Source organism: Olea europaea, chromosome 7 (assembly GCF_002742605.1).
Source record: "Olea europaea var. sylvestris chromosome 7, O_europaea_v1, whole genome shotgun sequence".
Taxonomy (NCBI): domain Eukaryota; kingdom Viridiplantae; phylum Streptophyta; class Magnoliopsida; order Lamiales; family Oleaceae; genus Olea; species Olea europaea.
In genome coordinates, this window is record NC_036243.1 from 16674635 (window position 1) to 16681364 (window position 6730).

Here is a 6730-nt window from a genome sequence, read left to right on the forward strand (position 1 = left end):
TGCATGTTCTACGATTGTGACCACTTTCACCACACCGACCACATTTGACGGTTATGTTTTCCTCGTACGCTGCTCTGAATCTCTTCTCAGTAGGCCTTCCACAACTTCGCTTTTGATTAGGTGCAATTACAACTATGTCATGGACATCCTTTGGCACTGTCCATTCAGCTGGATTTCCTACCGGAAAAATGGTTTCTTTGTATGTATTTCTGAACGCTTCACTTGTGTAGTAGTAGGAGCAGTATTCATATGGATCCATCTTCATACTCGCAAACACAGCCAAAGCATGTGGACAAGGTAGTTGATCAACTTGAAACATCCTACATGTGCATGTCCGGTTTTCTATATCAACAACGACGAGGAACTTTCATCGCCAACTAAGAACATTGCCTGATTAATAGGGAAAACCTACAAATATGAATTCAAGTTATAGACTTAATAAGTCACATAATTAAAAAGTAGGACACAGATGAAATTGCATGTCACGTAGTTATATATAATATTGCACAAATATTACTGAAACACAACGGTACATACTGAAACATAACGGTACAGATCACAGCAGAAGTCACAGCACATGTCACAGATCAGATCCGGTAACTCACAGATTATAGATTAGGTCACAGTAATCAAGCTTACCCTCAAGTTTCTCATATCTGTACTCATTTCCCTCATCTTCTTCTCATACTTGATTGACAAGGTTGTAAAAGTGCCTTGGGCATCCTCCTTGTGTCTACAGAACCAAGATTGTAGAATTTGTCTCAATGACTCCAACAAAGCTAGAATAGGATAGTTCTTGGCAGACTTTGTGACCGCATTAACCGACTCCACAATATTCGATGTCATTGTAGAATATCGGTTTCAAGGCATGTGGAAACGTGACCATCTCTCAGGTCCAACTTCGTCCTACAAAACAAGACCATGGAAATGTGTATCATATAGCGTACAGTGCCATGTTAAACGTATTTATGTGAATATCATCATAGGACAACATATAGTATAGTACCAGATAATCCCTTATCTTCTGATTAATTGAGCCGAGTTGTTGCATGTAATATTCATATTCCAATAGTGTGTAGGCACGAACAGCTGCATTGAATGCTTGTGTTATGTTTTGTCCTGATTTCCCGTACCGTGATTTTAGATTTTGTAGTAGATGGTAAGAACATATCCCGCGACATGCTCCCGGATACACGTTTTCAATCGCCTTTTTGATGCTGTTGTGATGATCCGACACGAAGCACAAATTGTCTCTATCCCCATATGCTTTTCTCAACTGTCTAAAAAACCATATCCAGGAGCTGTCATTCTCGTTATCCCCAATCCCAAAAGCAAGTACATAAATGCTGTTATTTGCATCTTGTGTACATGTCGTGAATAAGGTGCTACCATAGTGTCCATTTAGATAGGTGTCATCAACCACAACAACTGGCCTACAATGTTTCCATCCCCGTATAGATGCACCTAGTGCCATGAAACAATATTTAAACCTATTGTGACCATCAATTTCTAGACATGTGACTGATCCAGGATTTGTTTGTTGTAGCACAGAAAAAAAGGCTGGTATCTTATTGAATGAATCAGTTGGATCACCCCTAAGCACTTTCAGAGTTTCCTCTCGAGATCGCCAAGCTTGGACATAATTCAAAGATACTCCGTATGTATGCAGCATGTCGTTGTGTTTATCATTCGGTGTGTATATTGTGCGCGATGATGTGTACTTATACTTAATGCAAGTTGACACAACCGTCTTTGTTACTTGCCTATGAGTACTGAGTACGATGTTTGAAGCACATATGTGACCTTCTGCAATGTGTCTGATTTTAAACATATCTGTTTTGGCTAGCTTCGATGCTTTACATATCCAATTACACTCATCACGTGAACATTTTACAAGATAGTCTTTCTTATCGGACCGAACAACCACGTACTCAAACATGTTCTGGATTGCATAAAACGACAAGCTCAATTTCATTATCTCCTTGTTACGGAAGACTCTTCCTTCCTCTACCTCCCTAGCATCTGCCACCACCACAACTGTGACCTCATGCTCAAAATTGTCACTAGATGGATCCATTATTGCTCCACATATGTCTGATGACATATCTGTTAATGAAAACCTGTGTTCGTTCGATTGAACATCAACTGATAGCGCAATAGGCTGTTTTTCGATATCCGCAGTTGTCACCTCGATGTGAATTGGATATTTCGCAGGGTCACGACTCATATCCTTTAAAACCATGTAAGACAAGACGTTCTCATCACTTTTGATTGCTACTGGAGGCAGATCACTGTTCAAGACATACTTCATTGTCCCAGCAACTTTTGCAGGGTCAAAGCTAAACTCTTTCATAACTGTGTCGACAAGCCTCAAATACCCACGACTACGATCAATTAAAACCAGTGACACTTGTGATCCATTCAACAGACACACGTGAATTAACCCCATTTTCTGCAAAATTAGCAAATACATGATCAGCCTAACATCCAAATATATGTTTAATCTAACTGCAAATGGGTCAAAATTAAATTAGTGGTCAAATGTCACAATAAACATATATCGAATCTCAAGTATCATTGTCACGTATTGAAAACATGCAGGTCACATAGTTTTATTTCCCAGATTTTTTTTACGATAGGTCACAGATCATTGCATAGGTCACATGTGACATTTAAGTCTTTGTATATTGGTCACAGTTAATTGCATGTCGGTCACAATTCTGTTAAATGATCACAGGTCAAAGCAAACGCATGTAGTATCTTGAATGTCATGGTCACACATTGAATACATGCAGGTCACATGTATTCAATGTGTTACAATTACATGCAATAATCGATCACAGTAACTAAGTATAGGTCTGTCGCATATGATTAGATTCGAACAAGAGCATCAGTATCATAATACACAGATTCAAACATTTCACACATTTCGAGACACAAACACCCATACATACTGAATGCATGAGGTTATATCTTGCATCCAGGGTCACATGTTTTCCGTAACGGTCACAACAGTTTCGAACGGCAATGTCCGTTATTCATGATCAGAGTTCTGTCAAAAATCATATTTCTGATCAATCGAAGCTTGTCTAGCGTGAAAAAAGGACAAATTATAATGAATAAATCGCAATTACACACCTGATCGATTTAATTACACGCCTGAATAATGTTTTCAGTGACTGTTCGAGCTGATCTCATACGACCCACGACTGCAATTTGTGACCAGAATTTGGTTTCGCCGTCAATTCCGCAATGGCCGGTCGTAATTGGATGTATTTTCAGATCTTCTGGCTATTGAAATCAGATTGAAAGATGAATTAATCTTTTTTAGGAGAATCCTGATATTATGGCTCTTTGCTCGGGATTGTTTTCCATATCAAATTATATTAATATTTGTATTTATTTTTAGGCTAATTTCTGATTTTTGAAATATGATACTTATTTTCTTATTTTTGAAATGCCCTATACTTAATCTCTTGTATGTGAAATTTTCCCATTATACTTTTATTTTGCATTCTATCTCGACTTGCGGAAATTAGACACAATACCCTTAAAAAAAATAAAGAATTGCTTAATACATTTAAATCAAATTAAAGTTTTAATATTGTATTAATTATGTCAATTAAAAACATAAAACATTTGAAAGTCAGTAAAATCATTTGAGAGACAAACGGCCACACTCCCAATTTTTCGTTTAATATGATATTTTATGCTACGATTATCCATTTTGAGAGACTCAAAATTTATTAGAAAGCTTTGTAATAAGGTCATTATAAATATGTTATGGATGAAGTATAAATGTCAAAAATTATCTCGCGTGAAATATTGAATGCAAAATAAACCATAATTATTAAGTCAATTTCTTGTGTTCATTTTTGACTTGTTATTAGGAACTTGTCGTTTATCGATTTTCAAATTCAAAAGATGTATTTCAAAGTTTGTCATGAATACTTCGAAATGATATAGCTCATAAATACGTTAAAAGAGGTAACGCCAAAACAAAAATAATCTTCTATTTGTTTCTCATTATTTCCCCATTAAAATGAAAAATATAACTGTTATCCATCATATCAAACCACAAAACCGTTGTTTGGCTCCCATTAAATTACATTTCATTACATTCTATTTTTCTCTCTCCTATTTTCAACCACACAATCTTCCATAAAATAATATTACACGTAAATAGAAAAAATTTCCTTCTTTTTCGACCACTCATTTTTTCAACAAAACATTATTCTTCCCATTTTCATTACTAAAAATGGGGGCCAAACAGGGGCAAATTTTGAATTTATATCTCTTATGTAAGCCCATAACAGCTATATTTTTCATTTTCATTTTTACAAAAGTGGGATAGAATGCCACGTTTTTTGAGAGTTTGTCACCTTTTATACTCTGTCACTTTTTTTTCTTTTTTAATTTTGTTACTTTTTTATTTTCTGTCACTTTTTTAATTTGTGTAACTTTTTTATTTTTTTTTTCATTTGTGTCACTTTTTAAAATTTTTGTCACAGTTTTTAGTATTTGTCACTTTTTTTTTTTTAGTGCTTGTCACTTCTTTTTTTTTTTTTTTCAATTTTCTTATTGATCTATGTAATTTTTCTTTGTGATAAACATCACTTTTTAATAAAAGTGATATCATATGTTATTTTTTAATAAAAAAGTGACACTTAACTTTTAAAAATGATATTGTATCATTTTTTTTAATTAAAAAGTGATAATTTTAATAAAAAAAGAAAGTGACATTGTGTCACTTTTTAATATCACACAGTATTATTTTATAGTCAAAAAAATTTTCGTATGATTTTCAAAAGTTCCTTAATTTTAAGGATATTTTTGTGGGTTATTGATACAAAATGTCTTTACCTTTTAAGTATACTGTGGAAAATGTCCCTACCTTTCATTTCTTGACATTTTTTCCCTTATTTTCACATTTCTTTTGTGTTGAAGTCATTTTCACTATTTTTTGGGTGTAAAATGACCAATATGCCCGCCTCTTTAAATAAAAGAAAAAAGAAAAGAAATGAAATGAAAAAATTGTAACTATAAGCAAAACTTCTAAAAAAATGCAAATGCCTCTCAAAACTTCACATTCTTCCCACACCTCACCCTCACGCCACCGCCACGGTCGGCTTGGCCATCAAACCAACATACCAACTTGAAGCCCACTTTCCTCTTCACAACCCACCCAACCATTGGCCGGAAATCTAAAGAAATTGACCGAAAGATCGCGCCAAAATAGGTTGTCCACACAACTTCAACAGCAAAATCGACAAATTCAACTCCATTTTTCTGCACCGACGTCATGATCGACAACGACGGACCACTCCTTCTAGCACCGCCTCTTCAAGGAGAACCTAATGAACCTATAGGTCATCGTCAATTTTAACCAGAAATTGTAGAACCAGGCGATTTCTTTAATAGCGAAATCGACAACTTCAAACACATTTTTCGTCGTCGATGTCACAATCGACAATTGTGGACCACCCCTTCTAGCACCGCCTCTTCAAGGCAAACCTAATGAACCTATAGATCATCGTCAATTTTTGGCCAGAAACCAAAGAAATAGCCTCGACAGTTCGTACACAAAGAAACTCGTCCAATCCCCTTTCAATTGACGATGTTACATGGCTTCAATCCACCAATTCTAGCATGTAATCGTCAACTAATATTGTCACAACTATAGGTCCTCCATCAATTGCATCAATTCATCAATCAAATGATCAATTTTCAAGATTGAACTCAAGAACTACCAGTCGAACGCAAACTCCAATTTTATGGTTGTAGATTTTGATTTTCAACTTTGTTTGATGATATGAAGACATCTATAGGAGCATAATGAGGAGCATAATCGACCTGGAAGATGGGTGTGCCATGGGTGTCGCTGGAAATGGAGTTTTCGGCCACCATTTTTGGCCATTTCATGTTGCGTGAGCAGCCAATTTTGGCGTAATCATCAACTAATGTTGTCACAACTATGGGACCTCCATCAATTGCATCAATTCATCAATCAAACAATCAATTTTCAAGATTGAACGAACGCAAACTCCAATTTTATGGCTGTAGATTTTGATTTTCAACTTTGTTTGATGATATGAAAACATCTTTAGGAGCACAACGAGGAGCATAATTGACCTGGAAGATGGGTGTGCCATGGGTGTCGTTGGAAATGGAGTTTTCAGCCTCCATTTTTGGCCGTTTTATGTTGCGTGAGCAGCCAATTTTGGCGTAATTTTTCGGCCAATTCCTTTAGATTTTCGACTAGTGGTTGGATGGGTTGTAAAGAGAGAAGTGAGGGTTTCAAGTTGATATGTTGGTTCGACTGCCAAGCTGACTGAAAGGTGGCTGAAAATGGTCGACAAATGACGGTGGCGTGGGGATGAGGTGTGGGAAGAAGGTGAAGTTTTTGGGGTGGCGGCATTTGCACTTTTTTAGAAGTTTCGCCTATAGTTGCAATTTTTTGTTTTGTTTTCTTTTTTCTTTTTGCACTTTTTTAGAAGTTTTGTCTATAGTTGCAATGTTTTCTTTTATTTAAAGTGGATGGTATATTGGTCATTTTATACCCAAAAAACAGTGAAAAGAACTTTTGACGTAAAGAAATGTGGAAATAGAGAAAAAAATGTAAAAAATTAAAGATAGAGATATTTTTCACAATACACTCAAAAAATAGGAACGTTTTGTGTCAATTACCCTATTTTTGTGAGTCGCCCCTTTACGAATTGGGCCACTAACT